The 15,569-nt window shown below is 42.0% G+C and overlaps 1 long non-coding RNA gene across 1 annotated transcript; it reads right to left on the minus strand.

The window, feature by feature from the left end:
- Positions 1 to 5,736: 5,736 nt before the first annotated feature.
- On the minus strand, positions 5,737 to 15,286 carry LOC116356629 (uncharacterized). Its single transcript, XR_004205047.1, has 3 exons — positions 14,863 to 15,286; positions 6,688 to 6,802; positions 5,737 to 6,536 (listed from the first exon to the last, which is right to left on the minus strand). It is a non-coding gene; the product is annotated as an uncharacterized LOC116356629 (long non-coding RNA).
- Between the last annotated feature and the right edge of the window lie 283 nt (positions 15,287 to 15,569).

Consider the following 15,569-nt stretch of genomic DNA (forward strand, 5'->3'; position numbering starts at 1 on the left):
GTACTGGGGAGCCGGATGGTTCTGGCAAAGAGGACATAACAGCAGTCCATAACTAATCACTGCTGTAAGACACACTGGCTAACAACACTCTTCCTTTCACAGTCAGGGGAAAACAGATGTATTCCGCTCACTCCTTCTCATATCCCTTCACGTCTTTAATAACAAGTAGTTGTAATGACCTGGCGTGTGTGAATGGAGGTGAGATGATGAACTGTTGTCTTATCTATGAGGGTGAAAGTCTGTTGGAGCTCTAAGTCAGTCTGAGGCAAACCATTGCAATAAGAAAGAAGAGCTAAAAATGTTACTTCAGTAAGTCAATACAGTAAATGTATTTCAGGTTTTGTGTTTCAGTTCAGAGGAGAGTAATGGCCTGTGTTTTCCTCCCACTGTTGCCGTTGGTTTACATTTGTACATTTACATATTTTAGTAATTTAGCAGACGCTGTTATCGGCTTCCATTCAGCCACAAGAGCATTAGTGAGGTCGGGCACTGATGTTGGGCGTTTAGGTCTGGCTTAGAATCGGTGTTCCAATTCATCCCAAAGGTGTTTGATGGGGTTGAGATCAGGGCTCTGTAAAGGCCAGTCAAGTTCTTCCACACCAATCTCAAGAAACCATTTCTGTATGGACCTCACTTTGTGCATGGGGGCATTGTCACGCTGAAACAGCAAAGGACCTTCCCAAGTTGGAAGCACAGAATCGTCTAGAATGTCATTGCATGCTGTAGCATTAATTCACTGGAATTAAGTTGCCTAGCCCCAGATCATTATTACTCCTCCACCAAACATGACCGTTGGCACTATGTATTGGGGCAGGTAGCATTGTCCTGGCATCCGCCAAACCTAGATTCGCTGTCGGACTGCCAGATGGTGATCTTGCCTATGCTGCTCTGTACCATCACTCATTCATATATCTTTATGTACATATTCTTTATCCCCTTACACTGTGTATAAGACAGTAGTTTTTTGGGGAATTGTTAGTTAGATCACTTGTTCGTTATTACTGCATTGTCGGAACTAGAAGCACAAGCATTTCGCTACACTCGCATTAACATCTGCTAACCATGTGTATGTGACAAATCAATTTGATTTGATTTTGATTTGATTTGAAGCGTGATTCATCACTCCAAATAAAGCATTTCCACTGCTCCAGAGACCAATGGCGGTGAGCTTTACACCTCTCCAGCCAACACTTGGCATTGCACATGGTGATCTTAGGCTTGTGTGCGGCTGCTAAGCCATGGAAACCCATTTCATGAAGCTCCCGGCGAACAGTTCTTGTGCTGACGCTTCTTCCTGAGGCAGTTTGGAACTCGGTAGTGAGTGCTATAACCGAGAACAGACAATCTGTTACGCAGTACATGCTTCAGCACTCGGCAGTCCCGTTCTGTGAGCTTGCGCGTTCTACCACTTTACGGCTGAGCCGTTGTTGCTCTTAGACATTTTGTATTTAACAATAACAGCACTTACACACAATAACAGCACTTACAGTTGACTGTGGCAGCTCTAGCATGGCAGAATTTTGACGAAATTAGAAGTTAGAAAGGTGGCATCCTATGACATTGCCACATTGAAAGTCACTGAGCTCTTCAATAAGACCATTCTACTGCCAATGGCTGTATATGGAGATTGAATAACTCTGTGCTCGATTTTAAACACCTGTCAGCAATGGGTGTGACTGAAATAGTCGAATCCACTCATTTGAAGGGGTGTCCACATACATATGGTGTATCACAGTCATAGTAAGTACATTTTCCTCAGTAAATTAGATATCAGCAAAGTCAGAGCTAGTAAGCTGGAAAGAAAGTCAAGCGCGAGTGTTCATAGTTCATAAAATGTGTAATTTTTCTTAGGGGGTGGTCGGGGTGAGGAGGTGGTCCTGTGGGATTATTTAAGACAGTCTCTGAAGAGGTAGGGTTTCAGATGTTTTCTGAAGATGGGCAGGGACTCTGGTGTCCCAGCTTCAGGGGGAAGCTGATTCAACCATTGGGTTGCCAGGACAGAGAAGAACTTGGACTGGGCTGAGCAGGAGCTGCCCTCCCGTACACTTCCGTAGTGGAGAAACAGAATGATCAGGTTGGGGTGCAGTGTTTGAGCATAGCCTGAAAGTGGGGAGGGGCATTTCCTCTTGCTGTGCCATAGGCAAGTACCATGGTCATGTAATGGATGCAAGCTTCGACTGGAAGCCAGTGGAGTGTGTGGAGGAGCGGGGTGACATGGGACAACTTGGGAGAGTTGAACACCAGGCGGCTGCAGCATTCTGGATAAATTGCAGGCTTTGATGGTACAAGCTGGGAACCCAGCCAACAGCAAGTGGCAGTAGTCCAGACAGGAGAAGACAAGTGCCTGGGTTAGGACCTGCACCGCTTCCTGTGTGAGGTAGGGTTGTACTCTATGGATGTTGTAGAGAATAAACCTGCAGGAGCGAGTCACTGCTTTGATGTTTGGTGAGAATGACAGGCTGTTATGCAGGGTCACACCAAGGTTCTTTGCACTCTAGAAGGCGGACACCGTGGAGTTGTCAACTGTGATGGAGAGGTATTGGAGCGGGCAACCCTTTCCTGGGAGTCAGAGCAGCTCCATTTTGTTGAGGTTGAGCTTGAGATGGTGGGCCGACATCCAAGCTGAGATATCTGCCAGGCACGCACAGAGGCGTGTCTCCACCTGGGTGTCCGAAGGGGGGAAGGAGTAGTTTATTTTTATCAGCATAGATAAGAGATAGGATATGACAGAGCCAAGTGACTTGTGTATAGAAAGAAGACAAGAGAGCCTAGAACCAAGCCTTGGGGGACACCAGTAGTGAGAGTGCGTGGTGCAGACACAGATCCTCTCCACATCACCTGGTAGGAGCGGCCTGCCATGTAGGATGCAATCCAAGAGTGTGCAGAGCCTGAAACGCCCATCCCTGAGAGGGTGGAGAGAAGGATCTGATGTTTCACGTGTCGAAAGCAGCGGATAGATCTAGGAGGATGAAAACAAAGAAGAGAGACTCAGCTTTGGCAGGGCGGAGAGCCTCCGTGACACAGATAAGAGCAGTCTCGGTTGAGTGAAATGTCTTGAAGGCTGACTGGTTAGGGTCAAGAAGATCGTTCTGAGAGAGATAGCGAAAGAGTTGGTTAGAAACAGCACGCTCCAGTGTTTTGTAAAGCAAAAAACAAAGGGATACCGGTCTGTTAGAGGAGTCAGGTGTTCTTTTGAGAGGAGCATCTCAGGCAATTTTGAAGTCAGAGGGGACATGGCCGGTGGTCAGGGATGAGTTGATGAGGGAAGTGAAGATTGGGAGAAGGTCTCCAGAGATGGTCTGAAGAAGGGAGGAGGGAATGGGGTCCAGGCAGGTGTCAAGTAATTATTTAATCAGTGTTCATAAATTCCAATTATATTGATCTGTCTGATACCCAGAGGTTGTAAAGTTCTGGTCTTAAATAAAACAGACAGAATTCCCAGCTCACAATTGATCAGGTTCCAATTTATTTGCAAGAGCTCCAAAGTTTTCACAAATCCATTCTTCTTATATCATCCTCAACTATGCACACACATACACACCAACATGGATTTTCTCATGAGTCTAACCACAGTTTATAACCCCTCAACTGACCGTTCCAAGCTCCCCGAGACACCATAACTCTGGAGGTGCCCTCCCTGTCCTCTCTTATCTCCACATACATTCCTTTCTTCCTAGGTACATGCCATATAACCACTTCATAATGGACAAACATAATTGAATACTACAAGAAAGACAGGGTAGAATTCTTGCCAGTTATAGTGCAGTATATCTCTGAGTCATTATTGATAAAAATCCCATAACAGCAGGTTGTTGGGCAGCTGGAAATCACTAGTCAAAATATTTAATCTGGAGAGGGCAGAAAGAGGTCAAGGCGTAGGTTAGTGTTGTGTGAATGGGACCAGTGAACTTAATAGGCCGATTGAATGAGGAGCGGATGTTGTCAAGCTTCTTTTCAAAGTGGTTGACAAAGTTGTCCGCAGAGAGGGAGGGAAGTGGTAGAGGATTAAGAAGGGAGGAAAAGGTGTTTCCTGGGATTAGAGGCAGAAGCTTGAAATTTAGAGTTATAGAAAGTGGCTTTAGCATTGGATACAGAGGAAAGAGGGTAGAGAGGAGGGAGTGAAAGGATGATAAGTTTAGTTGTCCTCCATTTACGCTCAGCTGCCCGCAGCCCTGTTCTGTAAGTTCGCAATGAGTCACTCGGCCACAGAGCAGGAAGGGAGGGCCAGGCCGGAGGAAAGGGGACAGTCCGAGTCATAGAATGCGGGTTGAAGGTGCAGAATCAGGAGAAAGAAGGGAGAAGGGAGAAGGATTGAACTGAAGGGAGTGATGTTAGGATAGAAGAGGCGAGTGTAGTGGGAGAGAGACAAAGATTTTCGACAGCACATGACTATCTGGGTAGGGGCTGAGTGGCTATGGTTAGAGTAAAGGGAGACAGAATAGGGAACAAAGTAGGGATCAGAGACCTGGAGGGGGGTGGCAGTGAGATTAGTAGGCAAACGGCCTCTGATCAAGATGACATCAAGCATATTGCCTGCCTTGTGAGTGGGAGGGGACTGGGAAAGGGTGAGGTCAAAAGTGTCATGGAGGGGAAAGAGTGAGAGAAATTAATCGAAGGCAGACGTTGGGAGGTTGAAGTTGCCAAGTACGAAGAGCGGTGAGGCATCGTCAGGAAATGAGCTTAACAATGTGTCAAAATTATTGAGGAACTCTTTAAGGGGCCCTGGTGGGTGATTGATGACAACAATGTTAACTTGAGTGCACAAGTGACAGTAACAGCATGGAATTCAAAGGAGGAAATGGAGAGGTGAGAGAGGGAGAAAAGAGTAGCCCTGTGCCACCACCGCAATGACAAGATGCTCTTGGACTATAAGAGAAAAAAATGCAGTCAGTTGAAGAGAAAGTAGCTGGAGTATAAGTGTTCTCTGGGGTGATCCATGTCTTTGTTAGGGGCCAAAAAGTCAAGGGACTGAATGGCAGCATAGGCTGTTCTGCAGTTCCAAAAGCTGCCAGAGACCAGGAGTTTTACATGGTTTCTGCTCGCCGGATGGGTTGCAGCCAAGGGGTGGGGAGCATCTGTAAAGCCTTAAGGGAGAGGAGCGAATAGGTATGGAAAACCTGCACACAGTCAAAGCTACAAAAGAGCAAAATGAAATCTGAAAAGAACTAGGTAAGAAATGAAAGAGTGGTGGGTTGTGGAGCCTTCCTCTCTTTCCTTCCTGGAATAACTGCAGAGCAATTCAGCAGAACCGTCTTTGTTTAGGCGATGGTCTTAGTTTTGCTGACGAGACCGCGACTGACAAGACCACCGCTTACAGCTGCCGCTGAGAAAACAGCGGAGACCGAAGTACTAATACTAATTGCTAATTGCTGAATTTTGGCCCATTGCTCCTGACAGAGCTCGCACACGCTTTTTCAGTTCTGCCCACAAATGTTCAATGGGATTGAGGTCAGGGCTTTGTGATGGCCACTCCAATACCTTGACTTTGTTGTCCTTAAGCCATTTTGCCACAACTTTGGAAGTTTGCTTGGGGTCATTGTCCATTTGGAAGACCTATTTGCGACCAAGCTTTAACTTCCTGACTAATGTCTTGAGATGTTTTCCTCCCTCATGATGCAATCTATTTTGTGAAGTGCCCCAGTCCCTCCTGCAGCAAAGCACCCCCACAACATGATGCTGCAACCCACGTGCTTCACGGTTGGGAGGGGGTTCTTCGGCTTGCAAGCCTCCCCTTTTTCTTCCAAACATAACGACGGTCATTATTACCAAACAGTTCTATTTTTGTTTCATCAGACCAGAGGTTCTGGTATGTGTCCGGCACTGTTTCCTATCTTAATTTATAGAACATATTCTGGGTGTTCTGCCAGATGGTCCTAAGGAGGGGATCATGTCACCCCTGCTCTTATCTTTACCAAGCACAGGCAGGAACCACGGAATATTTATGACACGAAAGACAAGAGTTTCAAGGCTGTCTCTTCACATGATACCATTTTCCATCACATTCCCTCCTCTTATCAGTCAATCTGTGATAATTATCATTACATTTTAATGTAAGGATTTAGATTTGAGCTTCTATCAAAAGGAGGTTCTATGAATATACATTATAATAAATCATAATAAAGGTTATACTTCTATTAACGGGAGTAATAGAATTTCATTCATAATCATCATAATAAAGCTCAAATCTACAATCAAAGTAGCAAGTAAACAACATCAACGCATTAAACATTAGACACTTGGTAATGTCCCGATTTCAGTAATCAGATTTTCCCAAGCAGATGAATTGCTCACCTGAGCCACCACCATCCTTTCCAGTCGTTAATGTCTTGTCAATTGTCCTACCAGTACACCAGCAGATGCTATGTAAAGGTTGCTGGTTCGGACTCAGGTCTCACGGTAGAAGTGGTGAAGGACCATAGTGAACGCCATTGTCTCCAATACTTCAACCAGTTAGAGGGGGTGAGGCTCACACTGTTCTCTGCCGAATTATCCCTTTCATGCATCTAGGAACCATCTGTGGTCACCTTTGCCATAACCTTGAGAGAGAGAGAGAGGACAGACCAGAACAACAGTTTAGTTTATGGCATTTCTGATTCAGGAAATCCAGAAAAATTATTTACAGTATGACACGCTATTACTACTTCCAATACTCTTAATACAAATGTCAAAGAGAATAACAACACACACCTGAAACCATTTTTCTCCCTTCAAATTAACTCACTCCAGAGTTACAGGGTCAGGGAATTGATAGCTAATCCTTAGTGAGAAATCCCAACCATCCAGCAGATCCAATCTGGTGAGACTTGTTTTGAAGCAAGACAAAAACAAAACAAACAACATCAATATACTTCTTCATGTATCACTTGATGCACTTCTTCATACATTACTCAAGGTGTGGAAAACATCAATCCATTTGGAGTACCTGTCAACCATTACCAAAATATATTTTTTCCTTTTACAGGCAGGCATGTGAACAAAATCAATTTAGGTTTCCCTCATTCAGGGGCAGCTCTCTTTCTCTCTCCTTCTCGTGGTCCGAATCACACATAGGACTGTTGATAAATTCTATACTTCTTCCTAATTATCAGTGTTTAGGTATTACATTTAAATCTCACCCAATGTCTCTAGCCTATCTGATGAGGGTGATCAGGCCTCACCAGAAACTCAGAACAGAGGTCAGAGGTCAATCAACCCCATTTTACATTCCCTTTTCTTTCCTTGTACCCCAGACTCATTATTTAAAGATATTTCAAACATTTCAAACATTTTGTGTACCAGGTTTACTATGTTTTTTTTTGTCAGTACAAATCTTATAAAGAGAATTTACAGGTCTGCAACAAAAACTCAGGCAATAGATTCTTCAGAAAATTACATTTGTATGCCCTTTAACCTCTCTGGGATATGTGGGACGCTAGCGTTCCACTTGGCCAGAAGCCAGAGAAAATGCAGAGCGCCAAATTCAAATAAATTACTATAAAAATCAAACTTAGGGTGCAGGCCAGGCAGCAGGCTGTTAGCCAGCCTGCCAGCTTAGTGGAGTCTGCCACTAGCACAGTCAGTGTAGTCAGCTCAGCTATCCCCATTGAGACCGTGTCTGTGCCTCGACCTGGGTTGGGCAAAACTAAACATGGCGGTATTCGCCTTAGCAATCTCACTAGGATAAAGACCTCCTCCATTCCTGTCATTATTGAAAGAGATCGTGATACCTCACATCTCAAAATAGGGCTACTTAATGTTAGATCCCTTACTTCAAAGGGAATTATAGTCAATGAACTAATCACTGATCATAATCTTGATGTGATTTGCCTGACTGAAACATGGCTTAAGCCTGATGAATTGACTGTGTTAAATGAGGCTTCACCTCCTGGTTACACTAGTGACCATATCCCCCGTGCATCCTGCAAAGGCGGAGGTGTTGCTAACATTTACGATAGCAAATTTCAATTTACAAAAAAATGACATTTTCGTCTTTTGAGCTTCTAGTCATGAAATCTATGCAGCCTACTCAATCACTTTTTTATAGCTACTGTTTACAGGCCTCCTGGGCCATATACAGCGTTCCTCATTGAGTTCCCTGAATTCCTATCGGACCTTGTAGTCATAGCAGATAATATTCTAATTTTTGGTGACTTTATTATTCACATGGAAAAGTCCACAGACCCACTCCAAAAGGCTTTCGGAGCCATCATCGACTCAGTGGGTTTTGTCCAACATGTCTCTGGACCTACTCACTGTCACAGTCATACTCTGGACCTAGTTTTGTCCCATGGAATAAATGTTGTGGATCTTTTTTCCTCATAATCCTGGACTATCGGACCACCCTTTTATTACGTTTGCAATTGCAACAAATAATCTGCTCAGACCCCAACCAAGGAGCATCAAAAGTCGTGCTATAAATTCACCGACAACACAAAGATTCCTTGATACCCTTCAAGACTCCCTCTGCCTACCCAAGGATGTCAGAGGACAAAAATCAGTTAACCACCTAACTGAGGAACTCGATTTAACCTTGCGCAATACCCTAGATGCAGTTGCACCCCTAAAAACTAAAAACATTTGTCATAAGAAACTAGCTCCCTGGTATACAGAAAATACCCAAGCTCTGAAGAAAGCTTCCAGAAAATTGGAACGGAAATGGTGCCACACCAAACTGGAAGTCTTCCGACTAGCTCGAAAAGACAGTACCGTGCAGTATCGAAGAGCCCTTACTGCTGCTCGATCATCCTATTTTTCCAACTTAATTGAGGAAAATAAGACCAATCCAAAATGTATTTTTGATACTGTCGCAGCATTCCCCAAGTGAGGATGGCTTTCACTTCAGCAGTAATAAATTCATGAACTTCTTTGAGGAAAATATCATGATTATTAGAAAGCAAATTACGGACTCCTCTTTAAATCTGCGTATTCCTTCAAAGCTCAGTTGTCCTGAGTCTGCACAACTCCAGGACCTAGGATCAAGAGAGACACTCAATTGTTTGTACTATATCTCATGACACAATTATGAAAATAATCATGGCCTCTAAACCTTCAAGCTGCATACTGGACCCTATTCCAACTATAACTACTGAAAGAGCTGCTTCTTGTGCTTGGCCCTCCTTTGTTGAACATAATAAACGTCTCTCTATCCACCGGATGTGGACCAAACTCACTAAAAGTGGCAGTAATAAAGCCTCTCTTGAAAAAGCCAAACCTTGACCCAGAAAATATTTTTAAAACTATCGGCCTATATCAAATCTTCCATTACTCTCAAACATTTTAGAAAAGGCTGTTGCGCAGCAACTCACTGCCTTCCTGAAGACAAACAATGTATACGAAATGCTTCAGTCTGGTATTAGACCACATCATAGCACTGAGACTACACTTGTGAAGGTGGTAAATGACCTTTTAATGGCATCAGACCGAGGCTCTGCATCTGTTCTCGTGCTCCTATACCTTAAGTGGTCCTTTTGATACCATCGATCACCACATTCTTTTGGAGAGATTGGAAACCCAAATTGGTCTACACGGACAAGTTCTGGCCTGGTGTAGATCTTATCTGTCAGAAAGATATCAGTTTGTCTCTGTGAATAGTTTGTCCTCTGACAAATCAACTGTAAATTTTGGTGGTCTTCAAGGTTCCGTTTTAGGACCACTATTGTTTTCACTCTATATTTTACTTCTTGGGGATGTCATTCGAAAACATAATGTTAACTTTCACTGCTATGCGGAGGACACACAGCTGTACATTTCAATGAATCATGGTGAAGCCCCAAAATTGCCCTCGCTAGAGGCCTGTGTTTCAGACATGAGGATGTGGATAGCTGCTTGGTTGTACAGTCGTCTCAAATAAAACTTTGAAGGACCTCGGTGTTACTCTGGACCCTGATCTCTCTTTTGACAAATATATCAAGACTGTTTCAAGGACAGCTTTTTTTCCATCTACGTAACATTGCAAAAATCAGAAACTTTCTGTCCAAAAATGATGCAGAATTATTAATCCATGCTTTTGTTACTTCTAGGTTAGACTACTGCAACATACTACTTTCCGGCTACCCGGATAAAGGACTAAATAAACTTCAGTTAGTGCTAAATACGGCTGCTAGAATCCTGACTAGAACCAAAAAATTAGATCATATTACTCCAGTGCTAGCCTCCCTACACTGGCTTCCTATTAAGGCAAGGGCCGATTTCAAGGTGTTACTGCTAACCTACAAAGCATTACATGGGCTTGCTCCTACCTATCTCTCTGATTTGTTCCTGCCGTACAATCCTACACGTACGCTACGGTCACAAGACGCAGGCCTCCTGATTTTCCCTAGAATTTCTAAGCAAACAGCTGGAGGCAGGGCTTTCTCCTATAGAGCTCCATTTTTATGGAATGGTCTGCCACCTATGTGAGACACGCAGATACGGTCTCAACCTTTAAGTCTTTACTGAAGACTCATCTCTTCAGTGGGTCATATGATTGAGTGTAGTCTGGCCCAGGAGTGTGAAGGTGAACGGAAAGGCTCTGGAGCAACGAACCACCCTTGCTGTCTCTGCCTGGCCGGTTCCCCTCTTTCCACTGGGATTCTCTGCCTCTAACCCTATTACAGGTGCTGAGTCACTGGCTTACTGGTGCTCTTTCATGCTGTCCCATGCGTCACTTGAGTGGGTTGAGTCACTGATGTGATCTTCCTGTCTGGGTTGGCGCCCCCCCTTTGGTTGTGCCGTGGCGGAGATCTTTGTGGACTATACTCGGCCTTGTCTCAGGATGGTAACTTGGTGGTTGTAGTTATCCCTCTAGTGGTGTGGGGGCTGTGCTTTGGCAAAGTTGGTGGGGTTATATCCTTCCTGTTTGGCCCTGTCCGGGGGTATCATCGGATGGGGCCACAGTGTCTCCTGACCCCTCCTGTCTCAGCCTCCAGTATTTATGCTGTAGTAGTTCATGTGTCGGGGGGCTAGGGTCAGTTTGTTATATCTGGAGTACTTCTCCTCTCTTATCTGGTGTCCTGTGTGAATTTAAGTATGCTCTCTCTAATTCTCTCTCTCGGAGGACCTGAGCCCTAGGACCATGCCTCAGGACTATCTGGCATGATGACTCCTTGCTGTCCCCAGTCCACCTGGCCGTGCTCCTGCTCCAGTTTCAACTGTTCTGCCTCCGGCTATGTAATCCTAACCTGTTCACCGGACGTGCTACCTGTTCCAGACCTATTATTTGACCATGCTGGTCATTTATGAACATTTGAACATCTTGGCCATGTTCTGTTATAATCTCCACCTGGCACAGCCAGAAGAGGACTGGCCACCCCTCATAGTCTGGTTCCTCTCTAGGTTTCTTCCTAGGTTTTGGCCTTTCTAGGGAGTTTTTCCTAGCCAACGTGCTTCAACACATGCATTGCTTGCTGTTTGGGGTTTTAGGCTGGGTTTATGTACAGCACTTTGAGATATCAGCTGATGTACGAAGGGCTATATAAATACATGTGATTTGATTTGATTTGAAACTTTTAATAAATTACACATGTAAGATACCAAATTAAAGCTACACGTGTAGTGAATCCAGCCAACATGTCCAATTTGAAAAAGGCTTTTCGGCGAAAGCAAACGATGCTATTATCTAAGGATAGCACCTCCGTAAACAAAAGAGAGAAAACATATTTCAACCCTGCAGGAGTGACACAAAACGCAGAAATAATAATATAAATCATGCCTTACCTTTGATGAGCTTCTTCTGTTGGCACTCCAATATGTCCCATAAACATGACAAATGGTCCTTTTGTTCGATTAATTCCGTCGATATATATCCAAAATGTCAATTTATTTGGCGCGTTTGTGCAACGTGATTACAAAATATCTCGAAAGTTACCTGTAAACTTTGCCAAAACATTTCAAACTACTTTTGTAATACAACTTTAGGTATTTTTTAAAGTAAATAATCGATAAAATTGAAGACGGGATAATCTGTGTTCAATACAGGAAGAAAAAAAACTGACGCTAGCTTTCTGGTCACTCGCCTCTATCAAACAGTACACATGAAGTGACCCTCGTTTTGAACAGGGCTACTTGTTCTGTTATACTCACAGACATGATTCAAACAGTTTTAGAAACTTCAGAGTGTTTGCTATCCAAATCTACTGATATGCATATCTTATCTTCAGGGGATGAGTAGCAGGCGGTTGAATTTGGGAATGCTTTTCATCCAAAATTCCAAATGCTGCCCCCTATCCTAGAGAATTTAAGGTGCATCTCAGAAAGCCTTATAAAGGAAGAGATTCAGAATCATTGGTAAACTCATCAGAAAACTTGGTGGTGGACACCGAGTCCTGGAAGAAAGAAAATAAACATGTACCTAGTTTTCCCGTCTTAATCAGTCCAAAATTTCTAAATCTAAATTGAGTTTACTGCATTGTGGGTAAGAAATCTGGATAAAACCATAGGTATAAAGAACTAGCCCCACTCTTGTAATCTTATCATTTTGATATTTGATATTTTTATTATTATTTTATTATGTCCTGTGACATCAACTAGTCAAAATATGAAACCTGTTGATTAACAAATCTGCTAGGACCTCCAAAAAGTGGGTTCTGGCTTATCAGCTCAATATTCGGTACATGGATCTACTTCAGTTTTGGACACAGTTTCCACGTAATGGAAACATATTCTTGCTTTAGATGACATTACCTTCTTTCTTAAATCACTGTTCCTACACAAACTATAGAGTTGACTAATAATAATTGGAAGTTGTCAAAACGACTCTTATTCAATTATTCATACTGTGTCCCTTATAGCCTGTTTGAGTTCAGTGAGTTCTACTTATTTTTCACAGGAAGATTATCTCTAAACTAAACAACAGATGGTGGCCTCTAATTTAATGTCAGTCCTGAAGTTCAATCCCTCTGTTCGTCATGTGACCTTGTATTGAAACATTTACTTATTATTAAGACATTGGATTATTAAAGTGCCATCTGAAAGCCACTAATATTTCCATTCACTTTGTTACATACTCTAGTCTCCATATCTGTTTCCTCCAACTACCACTGCCTTCTTCCCAATAGGAAGACATTCTCAATCACTACTGCTAATACACACGGATCACTCTCAAACAAGGTTCAAAACAAAACAAACATGATAACTTTCTTTGTATTGGAAGGCATTGTTTCCCTAACAATAATATTCATATGTTTTACCAATTTCTGTTGAATATACACTTTCTGAATAACACTTATTAAATGTATATTATTTTAAGGTTAACATGTACAGTGGTTCTTCCTTTAAAAGTCACAAGCTTAAGCCACGGCCGTTAGTGGTAGATGGTGGCATTCTGTCATTGCATCACACTATCACAAGGGGGAGTTAGAACACTGATCTATTTGTAGTCTAAACTGTGGCAATTAGTGGTTGTGTTTTCAGTCTGAGAGTCTCTCTTCTCTGGCACTAGAGTCCTGCATCAGGAAACAACAAGAAAAAACTGTCGATGGTCCTGGAGTTAAGAGAGAACTTGGGTAAATACAATGGGGGAATTTCACTTGACATGTGGACTGACGATTTTCAAAAAATAGGCACGGTGGCTTTTGATTTCTCTTCCTCTAAAAACAGAAATAAAACATTCTAAATAACAAACTGGCTTTATTTACAAATTAGTAAGAATCTCTCACCCCTTGTTTAAGAATGGCCCATTTCCCTTTATTCAGAATACAACCGCTCACTTTCGGTTATTTGAAACAAAATAATCTCCAAAATATCGTTATTTTTTAATCAAGCCATAGAACTTTAGTTGCAATTTCAGTTTAATCCACCATAAAAGAGAGAACAAATAATACAACTAATATTATTATAACCTACTGCAGTCCTAAAATCTGTGAGTTTAACCTTCTGAATTAATGATTATATCGAAGATAGAAGCCGCCTCATATTGAGTTACGAGAGTCGATCTGTTATCCAACGATTATTATTAATATTAACCCTGCATTATAATTATATTAAAGCCCCTTCGATATTCTCACAGACCAGATTTGCCCTAATGAAAAATGCTGTGACTGTTTTGACCAAGTTAATCTGCTCATGTTGTGTGTGTTTAATTATTTGTGACATTGTGGTTACAATGAAGAATGTAAACAATCATTATGTGCATTTTTTAAAATCGAATTCAATAATATATTTCTGCCACTTTAGATGCTGTGTTTTTATTTACAGTAGTGATGTACAGCTGGAGGCATTTATATTTTTTATTTTACAAACACTTGTTTTTCACAAGTGTACTGTTGCAGGTGTTGTCCATCATGTAAACAACGTTTGCAGAACAATAGACTCTTCATACATCAATTTATGTACAAAATGGTAGTTTAATAGCCTGGCTACTGTGGGTGTGAAAATCACCCCAACTTGCAATGTATTTGAACCTTAAGTACTAAAGTATACTGTACAGTATCTGTTCTTCAACATCCTTACGCTTTCATTAATAAAATAACGAGAAAAAAGACTTTCAAAATGCAGATGTTTATTTCAACTAATTTTTAGTTGCACTTCCCCCCCCCCCCCCCCCCATCTCCATGACCACAGGTAAAACCTTGCTGAGATTATCAATGTATTTGTTGCTTTGTTGTAGGTCTACCATAGGTAACATGAGTCTCACTAGCGCTGAGTAATGTGCTTATGAAAGTCTTGCAGGTATTTATTTTTATTTAACCCTTTTTTTACTACATAAAGGTCTACATACTCTGCTGGCTTCTTGGCCCAGTTTATGCCCTCATTTGCAATGAAACCTGGGTTGCAATGTGTTTTGGGTCACAGTCTTCATTTGGAGAAGAAAGAAATACATTTAGCCAAACCGCCAACATTAGGCACAATACTAGAAATATACATGTAAATAGGCCTAAACATAACAAAATATTGCTATAATCCTACCTTGAAAGAAATAATCTTGTCCTAGAAACATCTTTCTGGCATTGGGTCCAGCAAATCTCTTGATGATTTCTTCCTTAAAGAAATCTCAAGCCACGATACCTGAAAAAGGAGGCAACAGTGAATTATTGTGGAACACAAATTATATTACAGTTCACCTATTTGCTAATGGTTTTGCCTACACCTACAGTAGTGACCTGTTTTAGTTATATGGGCAAAACATATTCAATGTTATTTGGAATGGCAAGCCAGACAAAATGAAATGACTTATTTATATGATGAATATGAATTCGGAGGGTAGAAATTACTTTATCAATTGGAGCCTTTATCAAGTGAAATGGGGAAAAAATAAGTATTGAAACACTTACTTATTATTAAGACATTGCATTATTAAAGTGGCCCTTGCCATAGAGAGGCTTTTAATTCTCTATTTTGGTCAGGCCAGGGTGTGACTAGGGTGGGCATTCTATGTTTTTGTTCTATGTTTTGTATATCTGGTTTTGGCCTGTTATGGTTCCCAATCAGAGGCAGCTGTCAATCGTTGTCTCTGATTGAGAACCATACTTAGGCAGCCTGTTTTCCCACTATGGGTTGTGGGTAGTTGTTTTCTGTCTAGTTAGTTACCAGACGGAACTGTTTCGGGTGTGCTTTTTGTTTATTTGTATTGTAGTGTTCAGTTCAGTTTAATAAAATGATGAACACTTACCATG

This window comes from Oncorhynchus kisutch, linkage group LG23 (genome assembly GCF_002021735.2).
Source record: "Oncorhynchus kisutch isolate 150728-3 linkage group LG23, Okis_V2, whole genome shotgun sequence".
Taxonomy (NCBI): domain Eukaryota; kingdom Metazoa; phylum Chordata; class Actinopteri; order Salmoniformes; family Salmonidae; genus Oncorhynchus; species Oncorhynchus kisutch.